The 13,638-nt window shown below is 44.1% G+C and overlaps 22 non-coding genes across 22 annotated transcripts; all 22 read left to right on the top strand.

Annotated features, from left to right (window-relative positions):
• Window positions 1-4,229: 4,229 nt before the first annotated feature.
• On the top strand, window positions 4,230-4,311 carry trnas-gcu (transfer RNA serine (anticodon GCU)). The gene has a single exon. It is a non-coding gene; the product is annotated as a tRNA-Ser (tRNA).
• A 212-nt stretch (window positions 4,312-4,523) lies between these two features.
• trnas-gcu (transfer RNA serine (anticodon GCU)) lies at window positions 4,524-4,605 on the top strand. The gene has a single exon. It is a non-coding gene; the product is annotated as a tRNA-Ser (tRNA).
• Window positions 4,606-4,978: 373 nt separating this feature from the next.
• On the top strand, window positions 4,979-5,061 carry trnas-gcu (transfer RNA serine (anticodon GCU)). Its single transcript has one exon. It is a non-coding gene; the product is annotated as a tRNA-Ser (tRNA).
• Window positions 5,062-5,259: 198 nt separating this feature from the next.
• Window positions 5,260-5,341, top strand: trnas-gcu (transfer RNA serine (anticodon GCU)). Its single transcript has one exon. It is a non-coding gene; the product is annotated as a tRNA-Ser (tRNA).
• A 371-nt stretch (window positions 5,342-5,712) lies between these two features.
• trnas-gcu (transfer RNA serine (anticodon GCU)) lies at window positions 5,713-5,794 on the top strand. The gene has a single exon. It is a non-coding gene; the product is annotated as a tRNA-Ser (tRNA).
• A 2,728-nt stretch (window positions 5,795-8,522) lies between these two features.
• trnas-uga (transfer RNA serine (anticodon UGA)) lies at window positions 8,523-8,604 on the top strand. Its single transcript has one exon. It is a non-coding gene; the product is annotated as a tRNA-Ser (tRNA).
• A 384-nt stretch (window positions 8,605-8,988) lies between these two features.
• Window positions 8,989-9,070, top strand: trnas-aga (transfer RNA serine (anticodon AGA)). The gene has a single exon. It is a non-coding gene; the product is annotated as a tRNA-Ser (tRNA).
• A 169-nt stretch (window positions 9,071-9,239) lies between these two features.
• Window positions 9,240-9,321, top strand: trnas-uga (transfer RNA serine (anticodon UGA)). The gene has a single exon. It is a non-coding gene; the product is annotated as a tRNA-Ser (tRNA).
• A 40-nt stretch (window positions 9,322-9,361) lies between these two features.
• On the top strand, window positions 9,362-9,433 carry trnah-gug (transfer RNA histidin (anticodon GUG)). The gene has a single exon. It is a non-coding gene; the product is annotated as a tRNA-His (tRNA).
• A 196-nt stretch (window positions 9,434-9,629) lies between these two features.
• On the top strand, window positions 9,630-9,711 carry trnas-aga (transfer RNA serine (anticodon AGA)). Its single transcript has one exon. It is a non-coding gene; the product is annotated as a tRNA-Ser (tRNA).
• A 148-nt stretch (window positions 9,712-9,859) lies between these two features.
• trnas-cga (transfer RNA serine (anticodon CGA)) lies at window positions 9,860-9,941 on the top strand. The gene has a single exon. It is a non-coding gene; the product is annotated as a tRNA-Ser (tRNA).
• A 175-nt stretch (window positions 9,942-10,116) lies between these two features.
• Window positions 10,117-10,198, top strand: trnas-cga (transfer RNA serine (anticodon CGA)). The gene has a single exon. It is a non-coding gene; the product is annotated as a tRNA-Ser (tRNA).
• A 444-nt stretch (window positions 10,199-10,642) lies between these two features.
• trnas-aga (transfer RNA serine (anticodon AGA)) lies at window positions 10,643-10,724 on the top strand. Its single transcript has one exon. It is a non-coding gene; the product is annotated as a tRNA-Ser (tRNA).
• Window positions 10,725-10,893: 169 nt separating this feature from the next.
• On the top strand, window positions 10,894-10,975 carry trnas-aga (transfer RNA serine (anticodon AGA)). The gene has a single exon. It is a non-coding gene; the product is annotated as a tRNA-Ser (tRNA).
• Window positions 10,976-11,138: 163 nt separating this feature from the next.
• On the top strand, window positions 11,139-11,220 carry trnas-uga (transfer RNA serine (anticodon UGA)). Its single transcript has one exon. It is a non-coding gene; the product is annotated as a tRNA-Ser (tRNA).
• A 148-nt stretch (window positions 11,221-11,368) lies between these two features.
• trnas-cga (transfer RNA serine (anticodon CGA)) lies at window positions 11,369-11,450 on the top strand. The gene has a single exon. It is a non-coding gene; the product is annotated as a tRNA-Ser (tRNA).
• Window positions 11,451-11,625: 175 nt separating this feature from the next.
• On the top strand, window positions 11,626-11,707 carry trnas-cga (transfer RNA serine (anticodon CGA)). The gene has a single exon. It is a non-coding gene; the product is annotated as a tRNA-Ser (tRNA).
• Window positions 11,708-12,151: 444 nt separating this feature from the next.
• On the top strand, window positions 12,152-12,233 carry trnas-aga (transfer RNA serine (anticodon AGA)). The gene has a single exon. It is a non-coding gene; the product is annotated as a tRNA-Ser (tRNA).
• A 169-nt stretch (window positions 12,234-12,402) lies between these two features.
• Window positions 12,403-12,484, top strand: trnas-aga (transfer RNA serine (anticodon AGA)). The gene has a single exon. It is a non-coding gene; the product is annotated as a tRNA-Ser (tRNA).
• Window positions 12,485-12,647: 163 nt separating this feature from the next.
• Window positions 12,648-12,729, top strand: trnas-uga (transfer RNA serine (anticodon UGA)). The gene has a single exon. It is a non-coding gene; the product is annotated as a tRNA-Ser (tRNA).
• A 148-nt stretch (window positions 12,730-12,877) lies between these two features.
• On the top strand, window positions 12,878-12,959 carry trnas-cga (transfer RNA serine (anticodon CGA)). The gene has a single exon. It is a non-coding gene; the product is annotated as a tRNA-Ser (tRNA).
• A 175-nt stretch (window positions 12,960-13,134) lies between these two features.
• Window positions 13,135-13,216, top strand: trnas-cga (transfer RNA serine (anticodon CGA)). The gene has a single exon. It is a non-coding gene; the product is annotated as a tRNA-Ser (tRNA).
• Window positions 13,217-13,638: the final 422 nt, after the last annotated feature.

The following is a 13,638-nucleotide window of genomic DNA, read 5'->3' as shown; positions in this document are numbered from 1 at the left end:
GAACTGTTATCAGCAGTCACCGTTCCTGGACAAAGTAGGAAGGTGTGCTTGTGGTCATCAACATCCACAGCCACGCACCAAGACTAGCAACACATTTGTTAATGTAGTGGCATTTTTTTTCTTTTCTAGTGTCTCTCAACTCACTGTCCCAGTTTTCGAGACGTGATCACTGTCCCGCACCAAACCCGGACAAAGACACAAGACTCTTGCTGGTTGAAAAGACCTCCAGAAAGCACAAAAAAAGGCTGATAATGAAGAAATCAAAATCGGAGGCGATGACGGTTAACACAGACAAGATCTCAGTGCTGCTCTGTGAGTGATGAATGTGTGAAGAGCCAGCTGATCCATTAGCGCGACAACTTTAGGAGGTGATAATGTGCTACGGCTACACATACAGCTTGTTGAGCAAAGTGATACATTACCAGGTACGAGACAATTCACAAGTTTAACGTGGAACAAAATTCACATTTACGCTTTGTCTTCAAGTACAATGCTTTGTAACTTTGCGGTGAAATTGTAATTTGAAAAAAAAACAACCCTGTGCATTGTGTCTTCTTCTTCCTGTTCTTCGTGATGTGTTTATTTATAATTAAGATATTTTTGTGCCTTAGACACACACACACACACTCACACCAACCTGCTGCAGCCTGTGTAGCCATCTGTGTATTAAATAGTAGATGGTTTATGAGGAGTTGTGTCAGTAATGTAGGTCTGTCCATCTATTTAAGGCTGATTAATTAGAACACTCTGAATAAGGCCAAAGAGAGAGAGAAAGAACGAAAGAGTGATAGAGGGGGGCGGGCGTCATGAATAGTTAATTTCTGTGCCACTTCCACTGCCTCCACGGAAGCCACACTCATTTATGGGGCCGGATGACGCAGCCTGTTCGATTTCCATGCCTCTGTTACGGTTTTCATGAAAACGCGCTCTCATCCTTGTTGCCGTTGCCTTGTCAACCCCCTCGTCTCCCTCCCGACAAACTGTTTCACGGAACAATGGGAGGCACACGACTCCTTTGCCATCTCGGGGGAAGGTAAAACACAAGGGCCTGCAGACTTGAACTGTGCGGATTACAAATGGGGCGAGTGCACATCCTTGTGGCGCCTCAGTTTCTCAGCCGAACTAACTTAGCGTGAATTAGTCACCATTGAACTATTTAATTAGGAATAATGCAATTCTTCGTGGTTAAGGTAGAAGATAAGAGGAGATCAGCTGCCCAGTCCTCAGTCTACTGTACTACTTCTTCACTTCTTTGCAGTTTGCTAAGTTTGCAGTTCTCCCAGTGTAAACTGCATTATGTTCAACCTTTGGTGACGCACTTAGTAATTTTACAACTTTAAGTGTGATAGTTGTCCTTTATGTGCTTATTGCACTAGTTTAGTTTATGTGCCAGCTTTTGCTGACCTGCTTTGTGATTTTTAAGACAATCAGTGCAGCAAAAGAAAAAGGTTCCCTCATTTATTAAGACGAAATAAATGAAGACAGTCCTCGTTTGACATCTGCCAAGCAATAATCAAACACTGATGATGAAAAAAGACAGTCCTCGATGTCACAATGGGTGCTGTTACTTTAATTAAGTAAGACTCCCACTGCCACGCAGCACTATGGCAGTTCATTGCACTGCTGGGTGTAAACGCAGCCTCATTCAGAGAGATCCAAGCGCTGCTGCTGCAATTAGTGCAGGATTATGGTGGTGTGGGAAGACATGACTGGGAGAGTATTATTGTTTGGCGCCCCAGCGGAATGCTATATTAATAGCCCTTTAAAGTGAGACTGTGAAATACCACAAGGACCTTCTCTGCTCTGCACTCAACTGTTCTGGTTCAAACTGAAAAGAACTGAGAATTGGATATGGGAAGCTTCCACACCTCTGGTTGCCTTTACACAGAACACTCTTACCATATTCAGGAGTTGTTGTTTTTTGTCTTCCTTTAAAAATGTCTGCTACTTTTGCCTCTGTCATCTCCTGATGTGTGCGTTGTCATAGGTGTCCTCTTGTTCAGACCCCAGTGCCGGTGCAGAAATCAATTTAATGCCGTCGCCATCCCCAGCCTGTAGCTTTTATACAGCATAGCCAGTGGTGGCAAACAAATGTATTCCATCCATCACAGTGCTGTCACTATTGCTTTTCCCCTCCCTGCAGTCCCTATAGTTTTGCCATAAGCTTACCCTGATACACCATGTTGAAACTTTCTTACATTGTGTGGCTTTATTTTAGGAGGGAGGCAAAAACTTGGAAGGTAATTGGGCCATACTTCTGTGTCATGCATCTGTAGTCTTTCATGAGGCCCAATAACAAATCAATAAAGGTTTAAGCAATGTTGCTCTGCATGCATGGATTGGAATCCCATCCATTGGTGGTGAGCATCTGTTTCAGACATAATGAGGATGTTGCCTACTAGTTCTAAAAGGGAAAATTCTATGCCATTGATGGCCAATTTTTCATAAGACCCAGTGGCATTAGGCATGAGGTGGCCATGTGGTTGAGGCTGCTAATCCAAAATGCTAATTGACTGCGGAGAGGCAGTCCTGTATATCCGCAGATAAGATGTCAACCAAAATTTCCATGAATTAATTCTGATTATCTTTGTAATTACAACCACATTAATTGGCCCTGTTCTTAGAGACGTTTCTTGAAACTCTCCTCTGTCACTTTTGGAGGGAAACCCAGTGAGTGACAACTTAGAGGACAGAACGGTTGCTTATGTTTGATGTTGTTTTTTTTGTCCGGAAGCCGACACTCACTGACATATCACCCACATTAAAAATGACACACACGGCAGTGGTTCTTGGTTGGATGGAACTGAGGCGAGGAGGTTTGATGTACGGCCTGATTATTGGGGAAGGAGGGTGTTGTTTCGTAGCGGAATCCTGGTTTCAGTGCAGTCACATTTGTGTTACCTGTACAAGTTGCAGGTGCTAAATTAAAATGCCATAGTGTTCCTGTGCTGGTGTCTTCCATCTGAATTAGCGACAATCACAAACGTGGATCTGCTGCGTCCATCAGCACATCTCTCTGCCTCTCGCTGCTCGCTCACTATCCTTCACATTGTTGTTCTGTGTTTGACTGCGTGGGCGTGTGTGCGTGCGCGCGCGCGCGTGGGCGACTACTGGCTTTTTTGTTGTCTGTGTGTATGTGTGTAACTGTGTGTGGGTTGCGAGCTGTTTGTATGCACTGCATGTGTGAAGAGAGAAGAGGACGAGTGGAGCTGCTGAATCTCAGCACAATCTGACTGATATGCACGGACAGCCGTGCACATACACACACACGCACGCACACATATGAAATCCATGGTTGTTTTTTTTCCCCTCTCTCTGGTTTTACAGAAGAGAGCGACACACACTGTAAGCTCATGAATGTAGGCGGTCTCTTACTGCCAAAGCTGCCCAAAATGACAACGATTGTGAGAGCAGCTTCTCATATTTTCATCTGCCAAGATGCTGGAAACACTTTTCTATAAATGACAAATGACCAAAGCACATTATGAATGACTGAACATACTGATGAGAATGTTTAAATATTTACTTTGCCTTGAGCTCCAATGGCTTGTAAAAGATGGAGGAGTTTTTGACCTACTCTGGATGTTCTCTCATTTTTCGGATCTTTTATGATTAGATGTTCAGTTTTCAGTTTTTGCCGACAGCTGGGACAATTCGGCTGAGTGGTGAAGACGATGGACTACTTAGCCGTTGTGCTCTGCACATGTGGGTTCCCATCCTCGTCCGCCCACAGCTGTTTATGACCTACGCTGGATGATAGGGATGCACGATCTCAGAAAAAATGAGAATCGAAACTGGAGTTCTTTTCAGATCAGCGAGCCGCCAGTTGTATGTTGTTGTGTGTTTATATATTTAGCAATTCCGCAAAGTTCCATTTGACAATTTAGCTCAACTAATCAGGACTTAGATCACAGGAGGTTGCCTTGCTAAGTCAGTATACCTGAGCTCTGTGCCAGCCGTGATCGTATAGTGGTTAGTACTCTGCGTTGTGGCCGCAGCAACCCCGGTTCGAATCTGGGGCAATGGATGGTTCTTTAACTTTTGAGAAGAGAACAGCAACAATAGCTGGGAAGAGGTGCTTGGGTCGTAAAGGCAATGGACTGCTAATATGTTGTTCTGTGCATGCATGGTTTTGAATCACATCCTCTGAGGCAAAGGATGGTTCTTTAACTTCTTGAGAAGATGTCTGTGTTATCAATACGTGTTCAGTTTTGCAAAAGACCCAACGGGACGAGGTGGCCGAGTGGTTAAGGCGATGGACTGCTAATCCATTGTGCTCTGCACGCGTGGGTTCGAATCCCATCCTCGTCGGCATGGGGCTGTCGGCACGGGGCTGTTTTTGACTTACGCTGGACAATGACTTACTGTGTCGTTCAATTTCCAAAAAGACTGATAATCCATTGTGCTGTGCACGCGTACTTTTGGATCCCATCCTTTTTGGCTTGGTGCTGCTTTGGACCTTTGCTGGATGGTGTCTTGTTCAATGTTAAGTTTTCCAAAAGACCAAACAGCAGCAACTGTGGGACGAGGTGGCCGAGTGGTTAAGGCGATGGACTGCTAATCCATTGTGCTCAGCACGCGTGGGTTCGAATCCCATCCTCGTCGGCACAGGGCTGTTTTTGACTTGCGCTGGACGATGACTTACTCTGTCTTATTATTGCATGTTCAGTTTCCAAAAAGACTGATAATCCATTGTGCTCTGCACGCCTAAATTTGAATCCCATCCTATTTGTCTTAGTGCTGCTTTGGACCTATGCTGGATGGTGTCTTGTTAAATGTTAAGTTTTCAAAAAGACCAAACAGCAACAATAGCTGAGAAGAGGTGCTTGGGTCGTAAAAAGCGATGGACTGCTAATATGTTGTTCTGTGCATGCATGGTTTTGAATCACATCCTCTGGGGCAAAGGATGGTTCTTTAACTTCTTGAGAAGATGTCTGTGTTATCAATACGTGTTCAGTTTTGAAAAAAGACCCAACGGGACGAGGTGGCCGAGTGGTTAAAGGCGATGGACTGCTAATCCATTGTGCTCTGCACGCGTGGGTTCGAATCCCATCCTCGTCGGCACGGGGCTGTTTTTGACTTGCGCTGGACGATGACTTACTGTGTCGTTCAGTTTCCAAAAAGACTGATAATCCACTGTGCTCTGCACACCTAAATTTGAATCCCATCCTTTTTGGCTTGGTGCTGCTTTGGACCTATCCTGGATGGTGTCTTGTTAAATGTTAAGTTTTCAAAAAGACCAAACAGCAGCAACTGCGGGACGAGGTGGCCGAGTGGTTAAGGCGATGGACTGCTAATCCATTGTGCTCTGCACGCGTGGGTTCGAATCCCATCCTCGTCGGCACAGGGCTGTTTTTGACTTGCGCTGGACGATGACTTACTCTGTCTTATTATTGCATGTTCAGTTTCCAAAAAGACTGATAATCCATTGTGCTCTGCACGCCTAAATTTGAATCCCATCCTTTTTGTCTTAGTGCTGCTTTGGACCTATGCTGGATGGTGTCTTGTTAAATGTTAAGTTTTCAAAAAGACCAAACAGCAACAATAGCTGGGAAGAGGTGCTTGGGTCGTAAAGGCAATGGACTGCTAATATGTTGTTCTGTGCATGCATGGTTTTGAATCACATCCTCTGGGGCAAAGGATGGTTCTTTAACTTCTTGAGAAGATGTCTGTGTTATCAATACGTGTTCAGTTTTGAAAACGACCCAATGGGACGAGGTGGCCGAGTGGTTAAGGCGATGGACTGCTAATCCATTGTGCTCTGCACGCGTGGGTTCGAATCCCATCCTCGTCGGCACGGGGCTGTTTTTGACTTGCGCTGGACGACGACTTACTGTGTCGTTCAGTTTCCAAAAAGACTGATAATCCATTGTGCTCTGCACGCATACTTTTGAATCCCATCCTTTTTGGCTTGGTGCTGCTTTGGACTTACTGTGTCTTATGTTGATGTCTGTGTTATCAATACATGTTCAGTTTTGAAAAAGACCCAACAGCAGCTACTGTGGGACGAGGTGGCCGAGTGGTTAAGGCGATGGACTTCTAATCCATTGTGTAATCCCGGTGATTTACTGTGTCTTATCTTACATGTTCAGTTTCCAAAAAGACTGATAATCCATTCAGCTCTGCACGTGCGTTTGAATCAAAAGTTAAAGTTTACAAAGTTAAAGTCAAAGAATAAGATCCAACACCAAGGACGAGTTGTCCGAAATTTTTATCCATTCTCTCTGGGACTGACCACCTAGCTCTTTAATTACAGTGTTCTCAGTCAAAGAGAGGTCCAAGCAATCAGGGATAAAAAGCGGGCTCAATGAAGAGTGAGCAAAGATCAGCAGGTTCCAATTACATAAGAGTATCACAAACACAATGGTAAAGACCTGAGAGCGAGGAGAGCTATTTTAATCCTTGGCCAAAGTTCAGAGAGAGAAGAGCAGTGTGGGCCGGTATGTTGGCCATGGCAGCAAACAGTGCTGCGCTGTGTGTAAAACATGTGTTCCACTCCCTGCTAAAAAAAACACACACACACACACACACACACACACACACACACACAAGCGGATGTTCACAATGTAGGAGCACCTAGAAGACTGCCACTTTAGATTGAGCAAATCCAGGAATATGTCAAGAAACAATAAAATGTATGTATCCTAGATGAAGGGCTATGATTTATAAAAATAAATAAATAAAATACTCATTCTAAGATACAAACCTTGAGCTGATTCTTAGATCAAAATGGTTGCCATGGCTTCAAAACTTAAAAGCAGAAACGAACATCCCGAGACAGATAATTTTAACGCAGGCTTTCTTTTAACGGAGTGCAAATGAAATGCAGGTTAAGAGAAATATCCGCAAGAAAAAGTTAGGAAATACGAAAACAGGGGAAAATGAACTTAGAAACATCCAGTTTTTTGGTATTTAAGATTACTTCTAAAGTAAATCTCACTAGTTACTTTAAAGATCCCCAAAATGTCAGTCATCTATATGGGATAAAGGATTGTCATCAGCAGTTCTCAATAAAGATGAAGGAATGGTTCCTATTTTCTGCTTGTTGTCCTTTCCGGTTATTACACTCATATCACATTAATGGCACATTTATATAAAACAGATTAAATCAAATCTCAGGATCAAGGCGGCAGTTCAACATGTTCTGGATCATATTGTCAGTTACTTGCAATTTGAAGGCCACCCCATTCGAGAGCCGGGGGCTTGTCATGACCTGATGGTCTACTCGCAATAGGACTATATATATATAGAAGACTTTCAGCTATCCTGTGCTTTATGGCAAGCAAGGAATAAAACACATTCTTCCCCTGCAGGCCTGTGTGAGCCAAATGATCTGGAACGTTGTCTTCTGCTGTTCTCACACCCTGTTCCGTTTATGGCAACGAAGCAGCAGGAAGTGCCAGCTGAGATGACACATCCTGTTGAGGCAAAAGGTGTTGGGTTCACCTTGAAATCAAGGAGAATTTAGAGTCAGCAGTCCGTTGTCTTTTAAACACACACACACACACACACACACACACACACACACACACACACATACACTGTTCACTAACATACTCTAGTCATGTAGAGCGACATTGTTTTCATAGCACATCAGGACAGTAATGGAGTTTATGAAACACTCCAGCTGAAGCCAGTTGAAGAGACAGCTGACCCATAGTGGAGTTAGGGTTCCATCTAGTGGCTGAAATATTCTACACCAGATTAAAGGAGAAGTGAAACACAATCATAATTGAATAGTTGACATTTGCTTGAACGAAAGCGTTTTTCAACAATCTTGAAACGCATCTAGCTTGATTCTCCTGTTGTGAGGTCGTGACGCTGCATTTTCAATTCTCTTTAATCATCTGACCAAATTGGGCCATCCGCCTCCTTTGAAATTCAATGATTTGTGTGTTTAAGGGGATGGACTGCTAATACATTGTGCTCATCATGCGTGGGTTCAAATCCCACCCTTGTTGACGACCAATGTTTAGCTGTGATAAGATTTAGGTACCTGAGAAGCCTCAACTTTCATGAGGTCAGGTTGTATGTGACCTATAATTACATGACTTTTCTCTTTCCCATTGCTCCAATCTTCCCCTCCCCTCCAAAGACTGTCTGGTCGACTGTCAGAATTTTGAGCTGAAAAGGCCCCCCAAGTTAAATAAATCACAAGCTAAATTCTTTTTAGATCAGCGAGCCGCCAGTTTGACGGATTTGTGTGTCTATATACTAACCATTTACGCAAATTTCCATTAAGCAGTTTTGCAAAACTAATTAGGTCGTACCTACAAAATTTGAAGCCAACTGTGGTTGTCGTGGCCGAGTGCTTAAGACGATGGACGAGAAATCCATTGGGCTCTCCCCGCGCTGGCTCGACTCCTGCCGACAACAAGCTTGGCTTCTATTGAGCATATGAAAAGGAACTGGAATTCTCTTTAGATCAGCGAGCCGCCAGTTGTATGTTGTTGTGTGTCTATATGCTTAGCATTTATGCAAGACTAATCACGAGGTACCTAAAAGATTTGTGTTTACCCAAGATTGTTGTGGCCGAGTGGTTAAGGCGATAGACTTGAAATCTACTTGGGTCTCCCCGCGCAGGTTAGAATCCTGCCGACAACGAGGTTGACTTGTATTTGGCGTAAAAAAACAAACTGCTCTTTGTTGCCAACTATGACATGGTTAACAAGAATTCCCTTAAATATGAGAACAATCGTGAAGGCAATGAAAGCACCATTAAGAATCAGCTCACAGGACATATACTCTGCGTTGTGACCGCAGCAACCCCGGTTCGAATCTGGGTCACGGCATCTTGTTTTTCACTTGCAGCTTTTGTGGGCCGCACAGCAACAAACAGTCAAGCTGGTACCCAAGTGATCCGTTACACCAGCAAACCAACAGTTGTATCTTGATGTGTGTTTAAATATTTAGCATTTACGCAAATTGCCATTAAGCAGTTTGGCAAAACTAATTAGGACGTACCTAGAAGGCTTAAGGCCACTCGTGGTTGTCGTGGCTGAGTGGTTAAGGCGATGGACTAGAAATCCATTGGGCTCTCCCCGCGCAGGTTCGAATCCTGCCGACAACGAGTTTGGCCTCCATTTAGCATGTGAAAATGAACTGGAATTCTCTTTCGATCAGTGAGCCGCCAGTTGTATGTTGTTGTGTGTCTATATGCTTAGCATTTATGCACATTTCAATATAGCATTTTTGCAAGACTAATCATGACATACCTAAAAGATTTGAGGTCACCCAAGGTTGTCGTGGCCGAGTGGTTAAGGCGATAGACTTGAAATCTATTGGGGTCTCCCCGCGCAGGTTCGAATCCTGCCGACAACGAGGTTGCCTGGCTCAGTCAGGATACCTCAGCTCTGTGCCAGCCGTGATGGTATAGTGGTTAGTACTCTGCGTTGTGGCCGCAGCAACCCCGGTTCGAATCCGGGTCATGGCATCATGTTTTACACTTGCACCTTTTGTGGGCCGCACAGCAACAAACAGTCAAGCTGGTACCCAAGTGATCTGTTTCACCACCAAGCTGACAGTTGTATCTTGATGTGTGTTTAAATATTTAGCATTTACGCAAATTTCCATTAAGCAGTTTGGCAAAACTAATTAGGACGTACCTAGAAGGCTTAAGGCCACTCGTGGTTGTCGTGGCTGAGTGGTTAAGGCGATGGACTAGAAATCCATTGGGGTCTCCCCGCGCAGGTTCGAATCCTGCCGACAACGAGGTTGTCCTCTATTTAGCATGTGAAAATGAACTGGAATACGGTTTAGATCAGCGAGCCGTATGTTGTTGTGTGTCTATATACTTAGCATTTATGCAGAGTTCAATATAGCAGTTTTGCAAGACTAATCATGACGTACCTAAAAGATTGTTGTCGTGGCCGAGTGGTTAAGGCAATAGACTCGAAATCTATTGGGCTCTCCCTGCGCATGTTCGAATCCTGCCGACAACGAGATTGGCTTCTCTTGAGCATATGAAAAGGAATTGCAATTCTGCTTAGAGCTGTCTGTTGTTGTGTGTCTATATGTGCAAATTTATGCAATTTATATATCCATTTATGCAAATTTCAATTTAGCATTTTTGCAAGACTAATCAAGACGTACCTAAAAGATTTGAGGTCACCCAAGGTTGTCGTGGCCGAGTGGTTAAGGCGATAGACTCGAAATCTATTGGGGTCTCCCCGCGCAGGTTCGAATCCTGCTGACAACGAGATTGGCTTCTATTTAGCGTAAAAAAAACAACTGGAGCTCTTTGTTGCCAACTATGACATGGTTAACAAGAATTCCCTTAAATATGAGAACAGTCATGAAGGCAACGAAAGAATCATTGAGAATCAGATCACAGGAGGTTGCCTGGCTCAGTCAGGATACCTCAGCTCTGTGCCAGCCGTGATGGTATAGTGGTTAGTACTCTGCGTTGTGGCCTCAGCAACCCTGGTTCGAATCCGAGTCAAGGCATCTTGTTTTACACTTGCACCTTTTGTGGGCCGCACTGCAACAAACAGTCAAGCTGGTACCCAAGTGATCCGTTACACCAGCAAACCAACAGTTGTATCTTGATGTGTGTTTAAATATTTAGCATTTACGCAAATTTCCATTAAGCAGTTTGGCAAAACTAATTAGGAAGTACCTAGAAGGCGTGAGGCCACTCGTGGTTGTCGTGGCCGAGTGGTTAAGGCGATGGACTAGAAATCCATTGGGGTCTCCCCGCGCAGGTTCGAATCCTGCCGACAACGAGGTTGTCCTCTATTTAGCATGTGAAAATGAACTGGAATACGGTTTAGATCAGCGAGCCGCCAGTTGTATGTTGTTGTGTGTCTATATACTTAGCATTTATGCAAATTTCAACTTAGCATTTTTGCAAGACTAATTAAGACATCCCTAAAAGATTTGTGGTCACCCAAGGTTGTCGTGGCCGAGTGGTTAAGGCGATGGACTAGAAATCCATTGGGGTCTCCCCGCGCAGGTTCGAATCCTGCCGACAACGAGGTTAGCCACTATTTAGCATAGGAACTGGAATTCTGTTTAGATCCGCGTGCCGCCAGTTGTATGTTGTTGTGTGTCTATATACTTACCAGTTATGCAGAGTTCAATATAGCAGTTTTGCAAGACTAATCATGACGTACCTAAAAGATTTGAGGTCACCCAAGGTTGTCGTGGCCGAGTGGTTAAGGCGATAGACTTGAAATCCATTGGGGTCTCCCCGCGCAGGTTCGAATCCTGCCGACAACGAGGTTGTCCTCTATTTAGCATGTGAAAATGAACTGGAATACGGTTTAGATCAGCGAGCCGTATGTTGTTGTGTGTCTATATACTTAGCATTTATGCAGAGTTCAATATAGCAGTTTTGCAAGACTAATCATGACGTACCTAAAAGATTGTTGTCGTGGCCGAGTGGTTAAGGCAATAGACTCGAAATCTATTGGGCTCTCCCCGCGCATGTTCGAATCCTGCCGACAACGAGATTGGCTTATCTTGAGCATATGAAAAGGAATTGCAATTCTGCTTAGAGCTGTCTGTTGTTGTGTGTCTATATGTGCAAATTTATGCAATTTATATATCCATTTATGCAAATTTCAATTTAGCATTTTTGCAAGACTAATCAAGACGTACCTAAAAGATTTGAGGTCACCCAAGGTTGTCGTGGCCGAGTGGTTAAGGCGATAGACTCGAAATCTATTGGGGTCTCCCCGCGCAGGTTCGAATCCTGCCGACAACGAGATTGGCTTCTATTTAGCGTAAAAAAACCAACTGGAGCTCTTTGTTGCCAACTATGACATGGTTAACAAGAATTCCCTTAAATATGAGAACAGTCATGAAGGCAACGAAAGAATCATTGAGAATCAGATCACAGAAGGTTGCCTGGCTCAGTCAGGATACCTCAGCTCTGTGCCAGCCGTGATGGTATAGTGGTTAGTACTCTGCGTTGTGGCCTCAGCAACCCCGGTTCGAATCCGAGTCACGGCATCTTGTTTTTCACTTGCACCTTTTGTGGGCCGCACTGCAACAAACAGTCAAGCTGGTACCCAAGTGATCCGTTACACCAGCAAACCAACAGTTGTATCTTGATGTGTGTTTAAATATTTAGCATTTACGCAAATTTCCATTAAGCAGTTTGGCAAAACTAATTAGGACGTACCTAGAAGGCTTGAGGCCACTCGTGGTTGTCGTCGCCGAGTGGTTAAGGCGATGGACTAGAAATCCATTGGGGTCTCCCCGCGCAGGTTCGAATCCTGCCGACAACGAGGTTGTCCTCTATTTAGCATGTGAAAATGAACTGGAATACGGTTTAGATCAGCGAGCCGCCAGTTGTATGTTGTTGTGTGTCTATATACTTAGCATTTATGCAAATTTCAACTTAGCATTTTTGCAAGACTAATTAAGACATCCCTAAAAGATTTGTGGTCACCCAAGGTTGTCGTGGCCGAGTGGTTAAGGCGATGGACTAGAAATCCATTGGGGTCTCCCCGCGCAGGTTCGAATCCTGCCGACAACGAGGTTAGCCACTATTTAGCATAGGAACTGGAATTCTGTTTAGATCCGCGTGCCGCCAGTTGTATGTTGTTGTGTGTCTATATACTTACCAGTTATGCAGAGTTCAATATAGCAGTTTTGCAAGACTAATCATGACGTACCTAAAAGATTTGAGGTCACCCAAGGTTGTCGTGGCCGAGTGGTTAAGGCGATAGACTTGAAATCCATTGGGGTCTCCCCGCGCAGGTTCGAATCCTGCCGACAACGAGGTTGTCCTCTATTTAGCATGTGAAAATGAACTGGAATACGGTTTAGATCAGCGAGCCGTATGTTGTTGTGTGTCTATATACTTAGCATTTATGCAGAGTTCAATATAGCAGTTTTGCAAGACTAATCATGACGTACCTAAAAGATTGTTGTCGTGGCCGAGTGGTTAAGGCAATAGACTCGAAATCTATTGGGCTCTCCCCGCGCATGTTCGAATCCTGCCGACAACGAGATTGGCTTATCTTGAGCATATGAAAAGGAATTGCAATTCTGCTTAGAGCTGTCTGTTGTTGTGTGTCTATATGTGCAAATTTATGCAATTTATATATCCATTTATGCAAATTTCAATTTAGCATTTTTGCAAGACTAATCAAGACGTACCTAAAAGATTTGAGGTCACCCAAGGTTGTCGTGGCCGAGTGGTTAAGGCGATAGACTCGAAATCTATTGGGGTCTCCCCGCGCAGGTTCGAATCCTGCCGACAACGAGATTGGCTTCTATTTAGCGTAAAAAAACCAACTGGAGCTCTTTGTTGCCAACTATGACATGGTTAACAAGAATTCCCTTAAATATGAGAACAGTCATGAAGGCAACGAAAGAATCATTGAGAATCAGATCACAGAAGGTTGCCTGGCTCAGTCAGGATACCTCAGCTCTGTGCCAGCCGTGATGGTATAGTGGTTAGTACTCTGCGTTGTGGCCTCAGCAACCCCGGTTCGAATCCGAGTCACGGCATCTTGTTTTTCACTTGCACCTTTTGTGGGCCGCACTGCAACAAACAGTCAAGCTGGTACCCAAGTGATCCGTTACACCAGCAAACCAACAGTTGTATCTTGATGTGTGTTTAAATATTTAGCATTTACGCAAATTTCCATTAAGCAGTTTGGCAAAACTAATTAGGACGTACCT

The sequence above is a fragment of the Nelusetta ayraudi genome, unplaced genomic scaffold (genome assembly GCF_046127955.1).
Source record: "Nelusetta ayraudi isolate G7.1 ecotype Tasmania unplaced genomic scaffold, CSIRO-AGI_Nayr_v1 ptg000015l, whole genome shotgun sequence".
In the NCBI taxonomy this organism is placed as follows: domain Eukaryota; kingdom Metazoa; phylum Chordata; class Actinopteri; order Tetraodontiformes; family Monacanthidae; genus Nelusetta; species Nelusetta ayraudi.
Note: the sequence above shows the minus strand (reverse complement) of the source record. Positions and strands in the feature narration are given on the sequence as shown.